An 18,899-nucleotide genomic window follows, 5' to 3' on the forward strand; every position below is an offset into this window, starting at 1 on the left:
ATATGAACAAAATCAAACAGCTGATTCTGATCCTCGTCTATCTGCTCACGTTCATAAGAGTGTCAAGCGTGTGGATCTGCTGATCTCCTCTGCTGCAGTATCAGACTCTGCACTGTACTACTGTGCCCTGCAGCCCACAGTGACAGGAAAACATCATTCACTGTACAAAAACCTGTGGAGATGTGAAGAAACTTCATTGCGGGTACATGTGGAGATGTGAAACAAATTCTTGGTTTGCTTTAGTGCAGGGTTGTCAAAGTCTTGTCGGGTCCAAAGGGCTGAAATGCAGCAAAGTTTAGTGATTGCACTATTCAGACACACCTACAACTAATGAGATGAATCAGGTGTGTTTAACTAATATTAGTTAATGTAGCACTGTGGTGTCAAACCTGTTCAGAGAGGACCAGAGACCAGTGTGGTTTGGTGTTTCACCTGCTTAAATGCACCTGATTCAACTCTGTAATCATTTGCAGGTTAAGCAGCAATCATTTGCAGGTGTGTCTGAGCAGAGCAATCAGTAACGTTTGCTGGACTCCAGCCCTCCAGGACCAGACCTTTATACCCCTGCTTTAGTACAAGAACAGATTTAAAGCTCTTGTAGAGACAATGCTGTTAAAATGGTTAAACCTACATAAACTATGGCTAATATACTTAGGAGTATTCAGAAATATTTAACTATTTAAAGAAAATGGAAAAAAATGCATCTTTATACATTTATTCTCTGAGAATTTGAAATTCTGAAAAAAAATTTGTCATCCGCCATAAGGTGGCAGCACTCATTATGTCATATACTTATATAATGTTGTGTAGAATTATATAATGTTAAGTTATATAACTCTATAATGTTGCCACTTTTATATTGCATTATATTGCATTTTTACTTTCAGCTTTTTAAATTATTGGACCACATATTATTGTAATTTTATATAATTCAATGTTCTCCACTGCTGCACATACACATACAGGAAGATAATGGCAGGGCCAAACACAATTATAGAAGCTAAATATGCAAATTCAAGGCACAAAGAGCCAATAAGAAGCTTGGTTTTATAGAATACTACTTTAAAACAAAGCATAATGTGACTGTCTTATCACAATAGTTTTTACCAGACAGAGACTCACAGCGACTCAAATTAAATAAAAACCTGAAGGAATTTTATTCAACATGGAGAGAGCACTACTTATTGTCACCCTAGTATCAGGTATTTGAAATGCAATGGTTACAGAAGAAATACACATAAACACATAATCATAAACCCAAAATCATAATAATTGAGTGGATTCACTCAGTGAAAATTGATAGAACTGTAAAATATTTCCTTTCAAATTTCATTTTCAGGTATATTTTGCATTGATCAAATTAGACTCAATGAAGAAGTCTTAAATATTGCAGAGGAAGAGTCTGTAAAACTCAGCTGTTCATATGAATCAAGCAATGCTTGGTTCAATTTGGCAACTTCAGAACCTCCACTGAACTCACTATTACAAAACCAACTTTGGCAGATTCAGCTCTTTACTACTGTGCTCATAGAGTAGGGGCCCAGTGATGCAAAGTCTCTGAGAGGCTATACAAAAACAATACCAGGCAATCTCCTTTGTATTTCTATATCAGACCACAGCTGGTTACAAACAAGGAAACATGTATGTCGTAACACCTGCAAGAATTTTAAAAAATGACTTAATTCTGGTGTTCCTTGATAGGTCAGGATTTTGATAGCAATGAGAATGAGTTGGGAACTAAGTTCCATGCCAAATATGATTGATTATCTTCATACTGATATTCAGTATTGCTATTGCTTGTCATCATTCCAATAAGGAGAATCTCATGCCAATGAAAAAGTGATTGATAAAGTGATTCCAATAGCTTTTTCCATTAAAACTAAGTAATGCAAATTAAAATTAATACATAAAGTTTATTGCTTTCCAGTGGAGGAAAGAACGCAAGCAGGCCGCAGAGACAAGCCATGGTTTAGATGACACAGACGTTTATTGACACAATACTGAACGAAACGGAAAACCCGAAGAGCAACACACTGCTAACAAGGCAAATTCAGTAAACGGTTAAACACAACATACAGTATATACACATGCAACACTAGAGATATGTGCAAATATGGGGTCAAACACAAACAAAACTTATAACTAAACAAGACTTTAAATGCACCCACTAACAAGGATGATAACAATGGACTGGTGTACACATGCCCAATCAATAATGGATGGGTGTGGTGACAGACACACAAACACACACACACACACACACACACACACACACACACACAAACAAACACAAGCACACAGCGAGGAGTTGAGGAGGGGGCCATGCCATGACAGACCTACATCTGTCCACTTACTGAACGGGCAGAACAGATTCTCACCCTCAACACAACTGAAGCACCACTGGATCACTGGCACACAAAAAAGAACAACAACTATTCAAAGTCAAAAGAGTCAAGCCCTTCTTTTGTTTAATTAAGTGAATGCTTACTGACCTGATATAAAAAAAATTAAAAAAAAAGTTTTAAACAAATTTTAAAGGTTTGAGCACTGCTGGTAGTATTTACTTCAGAAAGTGTGTTGGCAGTGATTCTAGTAAGCAAGTGGAAGATTTTGAGGAGGAAATGAATGATATTAGTTGATTCACACACTCTTACACAGCAATACTAAGCATCATCACAGCTGATCATCTGCATTGAATATCTGACAGAAGGACACGTTTGTCCAAGTTGGGTTTGGTTATCTGCCACTGTGAGAGAAATGAGTTGAGTGTGTTTGCATATTTGAATAGGTGGAGCTATATGCGCTAAGATGCAACATCCTGGCATTTTTATGCAATGCTAGAAATCTGAATTCACATTCCAAATAAACATGTTACTCTTCTATTGTGTCTTCATAGCTCTCTCCAATTTGGGTGAGTAATGCACTTTTCCAGTATTTCTTATGGTAAACTGACTTAAAATGTATTTTTTGATTGCACCATCTTTTATTGCATTTCACATTATTTCAAAGAGTTTATTTGCTTTTAGTCTCATACCTGGAAACTATCAGACCAGACCAACCAACCATGGCAATAAATGAGAAACACAGCACCACACTTTCCTGCACATATGATGGATCACCTTATAGTCTGCTCTGGTATCGACAAAAACCTGGATCAAGGCCAGAGTTTCTACTGCGGATTATTGAAAGTAGTGAAAATATTATAAAGGCTGATCCACCTTACCCACAGTTGTCGATCAAACTACAAAAAAATGACAAAAAAGTGAATCTGGAGATCTCTTCTGCTGCAGTATCAGACTCTGCACTGTACTACTGTGCTCTGTGGCCCACAGTGACAGGAAACTGAACAATGCTTTACAAAAACTGTGTGGGGAGTTAAAAGACTTGTGGTCTTTTATTGTGGTCTATATTATTATCTGAGAATTTCAAATGAAAGAGGTTTCATGCTGAATTTCAACTCCATGCCCTGACACCTCTAGTGTGTAGGCTGGGAATTATAAATCTACAGCAAATCCAATTAGCTACAAATGGAATGCTAGCTCAGTGGGTTACCTCCTGACTTCTGTACAGGAGGTCCCCACACCCCAAAATTGGGAACCGAGACCCAATAAACCCATGCACCAAGCTCAACACCAAAGCTGCTGACCTTGAAATAAATAATTCCTCCTGATACATCATAATTATATAAACCCTCCAGAAGAGGGAAAGTTCATCAAGAAATTCTGAAACTGTAGGTGATGTGACACTTGGATATTCTAACAGAAACTGAGGAAAAGTAGAAACTAGCAGAAAATGATTATGCTGTAACCCCTAGAGGTTAGCAGGTACTTCCTAATAATGTGAAGAGAGAGATAAATGAATAACACATTATTTGCCTTTCAATCGGAGAAGTGAACAGATAAAATTAGTAAATCGATGAATAAGGAAATAAACTCCCCTTTGAAATGTAATTTTTTTATGTCCAGTACAGGATGAAATCTCTGGACCCTGGTTGTGGAATAGTGAAGAAGTGGGGCTTGACCTTTAGCCTTGACATAGACACACCCTTTTTTCAGCATGTCAGGGAGATATGAAAGAGCAAGTGAGAGAAGATGCGGCTTATACAAGCTTTGAGAAAATCAGAATCTGAGAAACTAAAACCCCACTACTAAATTTGGACAAAATCTGCGAAATATGAGATTTACGGTCAATCTTACCTTAGATATTATGGTCGTCTTGAAACATAAAAATCCGGATTTGGCGAGATTTTTTTTGTTTTCGTTTTTTTTTTTTTTTTTCAAATCGCATAACCTCAGAAAACTCATTAGTGAGGAAAGAAGCTATCTAGCATGATGCAGCAAGAAAAAAATATATATATAGTACGCGTTGGAAGGCAAGACTATCAATTAAAAATTAGACTATAAATTGAGTGTTTATTGATGTAGCGAAATGTAAAGATTTGGTTCAGTGAGCACTTGTTTAGATATTATATAAATTGTGGTAGTGATCATTTCTTTGCATGCTGAGTCATATGCGTGCGAAAAGAATGTTAATCTAGCTAACAAGCTTGCATGAATGCGTACAGTTAACTGAGGGAGATTTTCATTCAAATGTATGACAGTGGTGATATTCCATTGAATGCTTGTATGAAAGAACAATGCACTCTAAAGTTTATAGTATGCTACTATTAGGGTGCAGGTTGTTTTTTTTGTTTGTTTTTTTGTTTTTTGAGGGGGGCGGGCTTGTGTGTGTATGTGTGTGTGTGGGGGTGTGTGTGTCTGTCTTTCCTTGAGGGAATGCATCAGCAGCCACTTGCATTCCCAAAAATGTTGTCCTTCCATTTTCACTTCTCTTTTCATATTTAGAGCCTCACTATCACAACTGGACTTTCTGAACTTGTATGTGTGTATGTGTATATAGTGTTGTTATTGGTATGGTGTATATTTGAAGTGGGTATTTCATTTGTTCATTGCAAGTGTTTCTCAGCAGATATAGATTTTTGTTCTCATTTTGTTCATTGGCAGAGTGAGTTAAGTGTAGGTAAACCAACTGATCATTTTAATAACATTGTTAATGGTGATACGTTATTAGGAAAGAATATAGAAGAAGTCTTCCATTAAGGTGTCTTATGGTAAAGCCAGTACTTAAACACTGTGATTACCCTGAACAAGTGCTAAAATAGCCCAATTAACACAAATTACAATTAACACCAATTACAGTCAGATCTGAGTAGGGGTTAATAAAATGAAGCTTGTTAGTCAAGGTAAATTCCAATTTAAATATGGAACAAAAATGTAACAAATTCACTATTAAGAACAAAAACAGGATTTCAATAAGACCTGCAAGGTAGTGTTTTATTCTCTTTAACTGCAATAATTGAATCTTTCACTTATTCTTTTCATTGACTTTCCATTTTCTCTCGATTATTCATTCATTATATATAACGATTATTCATTCAACATATATCACTTAATCGTATATTTACAACAACAACATAAAAAAGTGTATATTTACTAAAAAGAAAACTGCATGTAATCCTCAAGGTTCATATTATCTGTCATCCCCCTTTTCACAAGGAAAAAAGAGACAAATTAATGCTTAAAAAACCTAGAGCTTCTTCCCTTTCTAGTAGGCATGTTTACACCTGTAGGAGGAGACTGGTGCACATGTGTGAAAAGCACCATCCCCATCTCTCATTATGTTTACACTATCACCACCATGATGGTGCAGTGTACTACTGTGCCCTACACCCACACTGACTAGAAGCCCAGATACACTACAAAAAGCAATTCAATTCACTAGGCCAAAGTCATGAGAGGTCACCATTTTCATTTTCTAAATGTAAAGACCTAATAGTTCTCAAGCCTTAGGCTATGATGTCTCCCTGGTTTTTAATCTCACCACTTCACAAGATTAAATTAACACATACTTTTTGTCTTAGTTCCTGCTCATAATCATGTTCTGTATGATTTATCAGTAACATGGTAGAGTTGGCACAGGACACTTTCCAACAGCCCCTTTATTTCAAGGCTCACAAACAGTATTAACAGCAAAATGGTGCAGTGATAAATAAACAGACTCGTCTTTCCTTTAAGTTCCTAATTTTCTGCTAGAGGTCGAGCACAGGCCTGGCGACAGCAAGTCAGTCCAAGTCAAGTGTCTAAGAGTATCCACACATAAGGCCCCCCAACAACGGAGTCCAACGGTATCGACACATCAGACCCTCCACCTCCAGGAGTCCAATAGTATGCTCATGGGAATTTGTGCAGTTGACTCAGACCTCCCGCCACACCCCAGAGCTCCTTTCGTCAGCAGAGTCCCTTGCAGACTCAAGACCCGTCTATTTGCAGAAGATTTAAAGGACAACTGACACTGCTCCCATATTGACTGACTAAATTAGTAATTATTGTAGGTTATTGTTTATGTTGTTTAACAAACTCTAGCACTTATTGTTTATAGCACTTATCATTGTTTAAGATAGACCTTATGTATTTTGTGCTTCTAGGTATCAGCATTCATCCCAGTATTCTGCAGTAGTTCATTGGTATGATTGATTCTAACCTACTGTACTGTACTAGGATATATTCAATGAGTAAATGAAAAAGCACTTTTGCAAGTCGCTCTGGATAAGAGCGTCTGCTAAATACCGCAAATGTAAATGTAAATATTCCAACTTTTGGTCACCTTAGCATCATCACAGACAAAATGATGGAATACAGTTTGACTTGTGAACAACTTTATTTCATAGTTCACATACAGCGGAAACAGCAAGAGGATATAACAAAACTCACAGAGGCAGACAAGTCTCCTTAACAAAACAGGTCTTTATTAACATGACAAAGTCAAAACCAAAAACACAATGAACAGAACAAGACACTCGAACAGGTGTGACATGGACAATTAGCACAGTCAGGGGTGTGATGATGGTCAAACAGACAGACAGACATACACACACACACACACACACACACACAGGGAGGAGTCTAGAAGTAGGGGCCGTGCCGTGACAGAACTAGATTTTGTACTGGGCTTCCTGCTCTCTCATTGGTTACTAAAATGAAAAGGAGGAGGAGTTGAAGTATGATGTACAGAAATAATGTCAATGTGAGACTTCTAAGTTACTTCTAAGACAGAGGGCAAAGTATTACACAATGTTTCTCTGTTTATTTATGCTTTTAACAGTACTCACAGGTAAGACTTTTGTTCCATTTAACATATATTCTGTATTTCCATGTTTATATTTTACACGTTTTCATGTTGTAAAAAAAAAAAAAATCAACTACAAGTAATCATTAATTTGTAGTTAATCAGTCTGTGGGACTAACTGAAGATCTTTTTCAGGTGACAGCACACAGGACAGCATCACCTCTTTATCTTCTGCAGTCAGTTTTAAAGAGGACCAAACAGTTACACTCTCCTGTAACTACAGCTCTGCTGTGTCTATAAACAATCTGCAGTGGTATCGCCAGTATCCCAATTCGAAGGCCTCAGTTCATTGTTTTAGTGACTGAATATGAACAAAATCAAACAGCTGCTTCTGATCCTCGTCTGTCTGCTCACGTTCAAAAGAGTATCAAGCGTGTGGATCTGCTGATCTCCTCTGCTGCAGTATCAGACTCTGCACTGTACTACTGTGCTCTGATGTCCACTGTGACAACAACACACTCACTCCTCATACAAAAACATCAGACAGAGGAATCACTGAGCTTAGCTGGGTTAGTCAGTGTATGAACCACAAATCTTTAGCACTTTCAGAGGAGAAAACATCCTTTACAGCATTGACCATCTGATCAATACAACCTCACAATTCTTGAATAATATAAAATGCAATGATGAAACTATGAGAGCCACAATATAGAGAGTCTGATAAATCCATCCAGTCTTCAGAACTTAAGATCTTATATATGATGTCTTATATGCAAGTGCAAGGAGAAGTGTCATTATCTCATTCACCTCCAGTGGTTCAGTGAAAAATAGGATACTGGGGCTCAGTTTACATTTACTGTGGTTGGTCTAGAATGACAAAGTCATAGTGTAACAGAAGCACTTCCTGTGTGGGTTTCCCAGGGACATATTTCCTCAGGTGAAGTGTTCACAGCATACATCACTATTACACAGAGAATCCTCACTATTACTCAGAGGATCCTCAAAGAGCTGTGGTGCAAAATGGCTCAGCTATACAGCCTACTGCACATGGGGAGATACATACTACTTTGTGGCATCGTTGTGGCACCAGGTCATTCATTTTTAGCACAAAGTTGATGTTCATGTCTTTGAACATGTATATGTTACTGTCTTAATTTCCTTTCTAAAACTGATAAATCTGTTTAAATATAATTATTTAAATGTAAATGTTATTTACAAGTAATTAAAATGTAATTATTTAATTTATTTTATTAACATAATTACACATTTTCCTTTTAACTCTTCCATAATACAGATGTGTTGGAAGATACAATTGGGCCTGTGGAGGAAGATACAAACATTGTAAAGGAAGAAAGTGAAAATGTGACTTTGATATGTTCATATAAGTCAAAGAGCACTTACATTTCTCTGTACTGGCACAGACAGGACTCTAACAGTGCACCACAATATTTACTGCACCAAGGCAAGGGTCAGAAGAGCACTCCTGCTGACCAATGGCTTTAGGCAACAACAACAGATAGCTCTACTGAACTTACTATCAGCAGACTACTGCTCACAGATACAGCTCTGTACTACTGTGCTCTCAGAGCCGTTAACCCAGTGTTAAAAAAGTCTCACACAAGCTGTACAAAAACTTTGTCAACAATAAAGCTACTTAAACTACAGAAGATCAAGGTTATTCCTTTATCACACCTTCTTATCAGTTACTTAAAAACAGATAAACTGCGGCAACAGCTGCAGCTGCAAAAAATAGAAATCATGAGTAAACAGTGTCTCATGTGACGATTCAAACAGACCTAACCAGAATTTCCAGCCATTACAACATCAGGAATGGGTAAATTAATATAATTAATATAATTAGAGACTCTAATATAATTAGAGGCTGTAATGGTATGCAGGTATTACCCTCAATGTCCGTCTGATGTAGCATCACTTGAATGCGCAGAACAATCATTGTGGAATCAGTGTTTGCAGGTCAGATGAGGAGGTACTGGGCTAAAAACATGGTCTGAAGATTCTGTTACAGATTACCACACTTACAGCTGAACAATCTGCAATATTCGAGTGGAACACATAGACATGGGAAAATAGAAGGTCACACTCAGTCACTCACACACAAACACTTGAAGACAGTGATGGGGACAAACACACAAAAAGTAAATCAAGTATATATTTCAGCTATATACAAGTACACAACAAAAATGAGACAATGTTTCTCCAGGACCATGGTGCAACACAAAACAACAGTGCAACAGACAACATGCTACACAAGTGCAAACAGTCCAATATAGTGCAAAAATGTCATTAAATAAACATTAAATAAACAATAATAAATACAGGACAGGACAAATACAAAATGAGTAGACAGTGCAATTATTTAGTCCAGTTCACAGTACTTGGCATATGTAAAGTGAGTTGTGTATAGGAATCAGTGACATGCTACCCTGAACATAGCAGTCACCAGTAGCAGCCAGAACAGTTCAGAGTACAGTGCTGGTTTAGTACAGTACTCTAGCAGCAAGTAGGATAATGTGCAAGACTGCAATAGGAGTGCATAGTTTATTTCTGTGAGGTTTGACTTCAGCACTAGTCTGATGCAAAACAATGTGTGAGTGTGTGTATGGATATGTATGTATGTACGTATGTATGTATGTGTGTGTGTGTGTGTGTGTGTGTGTGTGTGTGTGTGTGTGTGTGTGTGTGTGTAAAAGCATGTATAAAAGTGCCCATTTTTGAATCTGAAATGGAATTGGAGTTATCCAGAGTTCAGGAGTCTAATGGCTTCTGGGAAGAAGCTGTTGCACAGTCTGGAGATGCCGGACTGGATGCTGCGGTACCTTCTTCCAGATGGCAAAAGGGTGAACAGTTCATGTGAGGGGTGTGTGGGGTCTTTCACAATGTTGGTTGCTTTCCGGATGTAGCCTGTTATGTAAATGTTCGTGATGGAGGGAAGAGAGACCCCAATGATCTTCTCAGCTGTTCTCACTATTCTTTACTGATCATCATATTCCTCAGAAAAATTAAGAAAAGAAAAAAAAATTGACAAAATAAATTTCTGTCAAGACTTCATTCTCTATTTTATGAAATGCAAGTGCAAATGTTTCTCACGTATGCATTATACATACTTTATTAACATTAGGGCCTTTACAATGCTTTGAGCGCCATGAAATAAATGATCATCATATTACATATTTGAGTTAGGATTAGAGTTAACCAATATTCCTACTCTCACTAAATGGGACTTGAGAGAATCACATTGTGATGATCAGTGTGAGGTGGTGTAAGGGTGGAGTTCTGTACCTCAGAAGAAAACTACATGAACCTCATTCAGCTTTGGCTTTCACTCACTTCATATCATCAACATGCTGCTCTTTGCACTTTCTGTCTTAGTGACACTTTTAGGTGAGTTTATCTTCATTTCTAGTTTTAAATGATGCAGAAAACCTTTAAAAACCTAATTAAGCACGTTTCTATGAATGCCAGTTTCTGTTGAATGTTTTAATTTAGAGGACAGCAACAGATGTTTTACTTCCTTCTTCTTCTCTCACCAGGTGAAGTCTCAACACAGAACATTAAGCCACTCGACACAGTAAAGCATGTGTCAGAGGCTGATCCTGTTACTCTCTCCTGCAGTTACAGTAATGCTTATAATCATCAGTGGTATCGCCAGTATCCCTCATCTAGACCAGAGTTTCTTCTTTTTGCCTATGAAAAAAACCAGAACAATGACCCTATTCTTTCTAGAATAACGGCAGAAGTCATAAAGGCAAAAGACGAAAGCCATGTGAATCTGACGATCTCCTCTGCTGCAGTATCAGACTCTGCACTATACTACTGTGCCATGGAGCCCACAGTGACAGAAAACCCAGCTACACTGAACAAAAAGCACCACATATGACTCATGCAGAGCCATGTTTTTGCCAGGAGGGGGAGCCACTTGTTTTTGCAATAATTCAACCCCTAAATCTTATTCAGCATTTAGGCTTTTAGTTCTCATTTAAAATTACATTAAAACAATTGAGGCAATATCTAGTAATGATCTTACTTAATAAATGTATACAAGGCTTTAAACTAAAAATAAATTAACCATGTGTGATCATGAAGTTCAGCCTTGAAATCTGATAATGAAGAGTCAAGTCTTCCATCTGTCTATTAGTTCTGAACACAATTCACATATGACCATCACATTTTACACGAGTATATTTTCAAGTATCACTATACTTGAATATAAGTGGGAGGATAAGTGGGAGGAACTTGATGTGGTGGTAGTATAGTGTGCACAGTATTGTGTGTTTCAGGAGACACTGACATTTTTGTGTAAAGCTTGAGATCTGAACTTACATTCAGGATGAACATCTTACGACTCTTCTCTATTTTCATAACTCTCCCCAGTATTGGGAAGTCATTTTTCAATATAACATTTAATGGGTTATTTAACAAACTATTAACAAAAAATTATATTTGTGGAATTGATTTTTTAATTTTATTTAAATGTTTTGACACTGCTTGATGTTTTTAGCTGAATCTGCAGACAGTGGCATTAGACCAGGAAACCACACCATATCTATAATTGAGGGCAGCATTACCATACTGTCCTGTAAATATGATGTATCACCTTATAATCTACACTGGTATATACAGAAACCTGGATCAAGACAAGAGTTTCTACTGCTGACTATTAGAACTACTGAAGATGTTACATATGGTAACTTACTCACAACTTGTGGCAGTGACCAATCACCCAACTTCCACCAATGATCACCCACATTCACACATCCATCCACAATCCCATGATTATTAGTCATTCCCTCCACCTGTTTCACCTTTGCATTTTCCTACTTAAATCCTACAGGTGGCTCAATCCAGTGCTTCAAGCTTGTGTTGTCTGCCAAGCCTGCTTTTCAAGCAGCCCTTTTTGTGCTCACTCTTATTAGTTATACTTTTGTTTTTTCAATTTTGCTCATTAAAATCTGTTCCCTTTTTGATCACTCGTGTCTCGCTGTGTTCATCAAAATGTCACACAGACATTTTCCATTCAGTAGGAGAGCAAATGTAACATATATATATATATATATATATATATATATATATATATATATATATATCCATTTACATAAACATCACTTATAAAATGTAGATTAAATAAATACATTTAAACCAAATAAATGACATATTCCCACTTAATCCTTTAAATCTTTCACATGTATGTAAGAAAAATCAAGACATGAGGTAATGATCTGAAACAATTTCAGCCCGGGGGAAGTAACTCCTTTTCTTATACTGATGCCAAAGAGTCAGTATCAGCAGTAGGACTACAGTAGTCAATGAACCACATTATGTTCTGAGTATTGCCCGAGTGAGTGTAATGTAGCAAAAATTCTGGTTTCCTGGTCATGTTGAAATCTGTGTGACTTCAAAAGACAGATTGCAAACAGTCAGTTTAGCCATTCTGATTCCTGAATGAGACTAAAATGTATTGCCTGGACCCAGCAGAAATTCAAGACTTCAAATGTTGACACTGTCAGTCAAAGCTGTGGGGAGGAGCTTCATAAATCTTCATGGAGCTAAGAAGATATAGTAGTGGAGAAAGATCTCACAATATTATCGCTCTGTCAAGACCAATCATGTTCACCATTACACTCTTGTGTGTGTGGCTTTCACTGGGTGAGTTATGAATTAAGTTAAATTAATTAAATCACCATATGAGCACAATGAGTGATAAATTAGTCCGTGTGGTAAAAGAGCAGAATGTGTGTTAGACTTAAATCATTCTGCCATGATCCAAATGTGTTAACTTTATGTTCTCTTCTCTATGGCAGGTGACTTTATGGCAGATCCAATAGAACCACTTTTCCCCCATAAAGCTGAGTTTCAGGGTCATAATGTTACTCTGTCCTGCAGCTACAAAGAGTTCAGTGGTATTGTGCAGTATCTCTACTGGTACCGACAATATCCACAATCCAGACCAGAATTCCTCCTTTACATCTTACCAAGTGGAATGAAGAGTGATCCTCTCCCACCACGCATGTTTGTTGAAGTTGATGTAAATCTTAAAAAAGTGGATCTGCTGATCTCCTCTGCTGCAGTATCAGACTCTGCACTGTACTACTGTGCCCTACAGCCCACAGTGACAGGAATCCCAGCCACACTGTACAAAAACTTCCCATTATACAGATAAGATTAAATGGCTATGATTTATGAGATGAACTATGATAAAATTATAGTTATTATATTACATTATACATTTGATTTAATTCTTATGAACAGTATTCCACATTTTTAACTTAATCATAACATTTTCGCTATTGATCGGTAGTATCATTGACATTCTTGGAATGAATGTGTAATGGAAACATTTAACAATATAAGAACATATTTTTATACCCAACCAATATTATGTGCCACTAAATGCCTGATATGTTAAATATATATGCACTATTTACTTTATCAGAAGATTGAAACTGGTCATCTTATCTCATAAAAACTTTAATGCTTCTAAGCAAACTATTATTCGGTCATCATACTGTAAGAACAAAATTCTAACATTGGAGTGAAGATTTTATGGAGATTTGCATTGGCATTAAAAATGAAGTGAATCACTCAAAAATATATGAGAACCTACAGCAGTGATTTAATCATATGAGGCTGCAGTTCAGCTACACATTTTTCAGTCTATGTAACTTATAAAATTAACACAAAAACATTAAAGACTTTCAAAACTGTAACGTTGAGCCGTAAGGAGGCAGATTTGTGCACGGAAAGGAGTGAGATTTATTATGGGCAAATCCAAAATCAGAGTCGTTTCGGCAGTCCAGGGTCATAGAGCCGACACGGAGAGTACGAGGATACATGACTTAATAAAACAAACACACACACGAAGGCAAACGGGGAAGCAGGATCTAACTAAGGCTAGGAAACACGAAGGTTAAGATAAACACGGATAAAGATAAAGGCACGGAGTACAAAGAAACAACCATACCGAAACACATTCACAAACTAAAACATTCCAACATTCAAACTATGAACAGCCACGACCAAGGCACACAACAGGGTTTCAATACATGAAGTAGAAACAGGTGTAAGCAATCAAAGTGAGGACAAAACAAAACTATGGAACAGAACTAAACACATGACAGGGAAAACACGGAAGATGGAAGGGACTGATCGTGACAAAAACAGCTACTGAGGGACCAGATACATTTTAATACTGTGCCCAGAAGATCCACAGGATGTCCACAGCATGGGGCGCTGTCATGCAAATTCTATCTAATATAGTGAATGGTTTTACAACTCATAAAATGCCAAAGAATCATTCAGTGCACACAGTATATATGTACATATTTATCCAGTTTATCTGCATTATATCTCTTCATCATTATCTTTATCAGATTAAAACATTTTGCAAAGACAGTGATTGATAAGACACTGCCTATTATTTAAGAGCAAATGATTTTCAAACGTTCATCAGTTAATCTTGTTAGTACGATTCTTGTATTAGGTCATTTGCCAGGCTTTCAACATTATTAAATAATTTAAGAAGTGATAAAATTACACATTTGAGTTAAGATTAACTGATTCATAAATGTGTATAATCCCACACAAATCAATAAACACAAAGTATTTGGTGCTTTGAGCGCCATGAAATAAATGATGATCATATTACATATTTGAGTTAGGATTAGAATTAACCAATAACCAATCCTACTCTCAATAAATGGGACTTGAGAGAATCACATTGTGATGATCAGTGTGAGGTGGTGTAAGGGTGGAGCTCTGTATCTCAGTAGAAAACTGCATGAACCCCATACAGCTTTGGCTTTCACTCACTTCACATCATCATCATGCTGCTCTTTGCACTTTCTGTCTTAGTGACACTTTTAGGTGAGTTTATCTTCATTTCTAGTTTTAAATGATGCAGAAAACCTTTAAAAACCTAATTAAACACGTTTCTATGAATGTCAGTTTCTGTGGAATGTTTTAATTTGGAGGCCAGCAACAGATGTTTTACTTCCTTCTTCTTCTCTCACCAGGTGAAGTCTCAACACAGAACATTAAGCCACTCGACACAGTAAAGCGTGTGTCAGAGGGTGATCCTGTTACTCTGTCCTGCAGTTACAGTGATAGTAATGCTTATAATCTTCAGTGGTATCGCCAGTATCCCTCATCTGGACCAGAGTTTCTTCTTTTTGCCTATGAAAAAAAACAGAACAATGACCCTATTCTTTCTAGAATAACGGCAGAAGTCATAAAGGCAAAAGACCAAAGCCATGTGAATCTGACGTTCTCCTCTGCTGCAGTATCAGACTCTGCACTGTACTACTGTGCCCTGCAGCCCACAGTGACAGGAAGCCCAGCTACACTGTACAATAAGTGGTTCTTATGTCTGAGTGTTGTTTTAATCAAGAGAGGGAGTTGGTTTTTTTTCCTTTTTCCCTTTAAAGACATTTTCCATACAGTGTGGCAGCAAATGTGACATACATATCCCTTCATTGAAAAAAACACATATCAAATATAGAGTTAATATTCCTATTAAATCCATTTAAGCTTGTAAAATTTTAAGGTTTTTATTTTTAGCTTTTAAATGTCTGTCTATTACAGACTTATCAACAAAAATAACTACAGCTGACATAAAGTCTCTAAATCCTTGTTGAAACTCATAATAAGGGCCTTGCACTGGGACACACTGTCTGTGTGATGTCTCAAGACAGCAAGTAACACAGTAAGTTCAGCCATTCTGCTTCTGAAATGTAGTGCCTGGACCCTGTTTTGCTGAGTGATGAATATTAAATATGACATCTGGGGCATTATTTAACAAACTAATAACAGCATTATGTCTCATACAGGAGTTTACTGTTGTTTTTGTTTGTTTGTTTGTTTTTTGCTCTCTACTATCTTAGCTTCACATATGCCCCTAGTGGATGCTACAGAATATTCAAAATGACCTAATCACCACATTTCCAGAATTACTGCCCACACTAAACGATATTCCTCACTTGACCTGTACACACAGAGGTGCTGCTTGTATTGCACAGACAAGCCCTGAGGTTCGCACATCGTGCAGTCTTTTCTGTGCGCGACGCAAATGTCCCAGACCCTAATGCTGTCTCTGTCCTGTACTTTAGTGCCTCTCGGGTTCAAGTTTATGTGCAATAATTGTTGTGTTTTTACATTTGTATTGTAGAATGTATTATTAAATAAGTTTTCATTATGCTATACTGATATAATAACAGCAAATAAGTTTACCATTCTGTTGTACTGGTATAATAACAGTAAATACGTTTATCATTACATTATACTGGTATAATAAGTTTACCTGTAACATTGGCAGCACAGAGGAAGTGAGAGGCGGGGTAGCAAGGAAGTGCTCTTTATTATCCATAGGAGAATAATACTGTTAAGCACTGATAAGACAAAAAACAATCTTTCTTCTAGAAGACAGCAAGGTGATGAGTCTAGACTCTCAGGTCTGTGGTCAGCTAATGTGCAGCACTGTCTTCTGGGACCTGTGGGTTTAAATGGGTGAAACTGAAAATAGGCAAAAGGTGAAGATAATTAATAAGCAGGTGATTGAGAGCGGTGCGGTTGGTGGTGTGATCCCTAGCAGGAGTGGGTGTGTCCCAGTAAATAAGTTTACCATTATGTTGTACTGGTATAATAACAGTAAATATGTTTACCTTTATGCTGTAATGGTATAGTAACAATAAATAAGTTTACCATTATGTTGTACTGGTATAATAGCAGTGTTACAGAGTTTTTAAAGATATTGTCAACTTCCTGAGTTTACTTTTAGAGTACAAAAAATTTAAAACCAGTTTACATTTGGTGGTGCAGTAGTGGTGATGGCCACATATTAAACCCACATAAACCCAAGAATTCATCAGAAAAGCTGTATAGATGTTGTCACTGTAATGCAAAGCTGTGGGGAGGAGCATCATAATGCATCATGGAGCTAAAAGGATGTAAGATTGGAGAAAGAATATTATCACTCTCTCAAGACCACTCATCATGTTCACCATTACACTCTTGTGTGTGTGGATTTCACTGGGTGAGTTATGTCTTACTTGATTAAGTAATATAAATTAAATCACTGTAAGTGTAGAATGAGGGATAAATTATTCTGTGTTGTAAAAGAGCAGAGTGTGAGTAAGACTTATGAAACACTGTCATGATCCAAACCTGTTAGCTTTATGTTCTCTTCTCTGTGGCAGGTAACTCTATGGCAGATCCAATAGAACCACTTTTCCCCAATAAAGCTGTGTTTCAGGGTAATAATGTTACCCTGTCCTGCAGCTACAAAGAGTTCAGTGGTAATATCCAAAATCTCCACTGGTACCGACAATATCCACAATCTGGACCAGAATTCCTCCTTTACATCTATCCCAGTGGATCTAAAAGCAAACCTCTCCCACCGCGTCTGTCTGCTGATGTTGAACAGAACCTTAAACGAGTGGATCTATTGATCTTCTCTGCTGCAGTATCAGACTCTGCACTGTACTACTGTGCCCTGGAGCCCACAGTGACAGGAAACCCAGCAATGCTGTACAAAAACTCACATTTTTTTGGGCTAAATTACAATTCAGCAGGAAACCACTAACAGGAAACCAGGAGCACTGCTACTCTCCGTCTCTCTCTCTCTCTCTCTCTCTCTCTCTCTCTCTCTCTCTCTCTCTCTCTCTCTCTCTTGCTCTCAAAAAGTAACTAAACTAACAATATAAGCCTCAGCTAAATAAACATTATAGAGTGTGTGATGCCACTGGCTGAAGGAGGTTCATATTTTAGTGGTATACATAGACCACCATAACCTGGAGTATATCAGGAAATTCTTTAATCTGAGTGTTTCTTGAAACAGATAAAACAGAGATTATTATATTTGAGAACAGCAATAAGCAGTAAAGACTATCTGATAATTTGGACTCAAAAACCCTAAAATCTAAAGAGCTCACAACATTGGCACAATAATTATACTCTGATCTCAGTTTTAGCATACATATCAAATCAGTTACTACATCAACATTTAATCACCCTAAGAACACCAACAATACCATAGATTTCCTGACTAAACCAGGCCTAGAGAAACTCATCTATGACTTTATTTCTTGGAGGATTGATTACTGTAATGGCCTCCTAACAGGACTCTCGGAAAAGATCAAAACAAGCTTCAACTGATGCAAAATGCAATTGCCAACTTTCTTACTGGACCAGGCTTTAAGCTCAATGTAAACACTGTTCCCTTACATCCTGTATCACTAGACTTTAGACTTTGCTCTGCTTAAATCAAGTACAAGCACAAGTTCCTCATGTACATGTCCTCAAGACTGGTTTTATTACTTACTTTGGAACTCTGCTCCAGTGTTTCTTCTTCAAATTGTGCAGGATGTTTTGGATCTGTTTTCGACCTGTCCATCTCAATGGATCAGTGTCTCAACTGTCCTGCACTGAGTCTCAGTGTACTAGCCCCAGGCTCCTGCTGCTTTGCCCTGGGGGGTGGAGACTCAGCAAGGGGCTCCTTATATGTGCGTGTCCTCTGCCTTCCCTGAACACCGATACCTGCTACCACCCTACAGTTCATTAACCTAAACACACTTTTATTTACAAATTGGAACATTCTCCATATGTATACATCACTGGTATTCATGATTATGTTATCATTACTCTAAGCATTAATTGAGATTCATAATTTTTGTTATGTATACTAAACATTTTCTTTGTACTGTATAACATAATAATAGTGTAATATATAGAATCCTGACCATATGTTCCAATTGTGTGTTCAT

At 37.3% G+C, this 18,899-nt stretch overlaps 1 long non-coding RNA gene across 1 annotated transcript; it reads right to left on the reverse strand.

Moving 5' to 3' along the window:
• Positions 1–13,900: 13,900 nt before the first annotated feature.
• Positions 13,901–17,424, reverse strand: LOC145652725 (uncharacterized). The gene is made up of 3 exons (XR_014118967.1): positions 17,302–17,424; positions 16,439–16,628; positions 13,901–15,315 (listed from the first exon to the last, which is right to left on the reverse strand). It is a non-coding gene; the product is annotated as an uncharacterized LOC145652725 (long non-coding RNA).
• Positions 17,425–18,899: the final 1,475 nt, after the last annotated feature.

Source organism: Electrophorus electricus, chromosome 20 (assembly GCF_041902795.1).
Source record: "Electrophorus electricus isolate QZ-2024a chromosome 20, ASM4190279v1, whole genome shotgun sequence".
In the NCBI taxonomy this organism is placed as follows: domain Eukaryota; kingdom Metazoa; phylum Chordata; class Actinopteri; order Gymnotiformes; family Gymnotidae; genus Electrophorus; species Electrophorus electricus.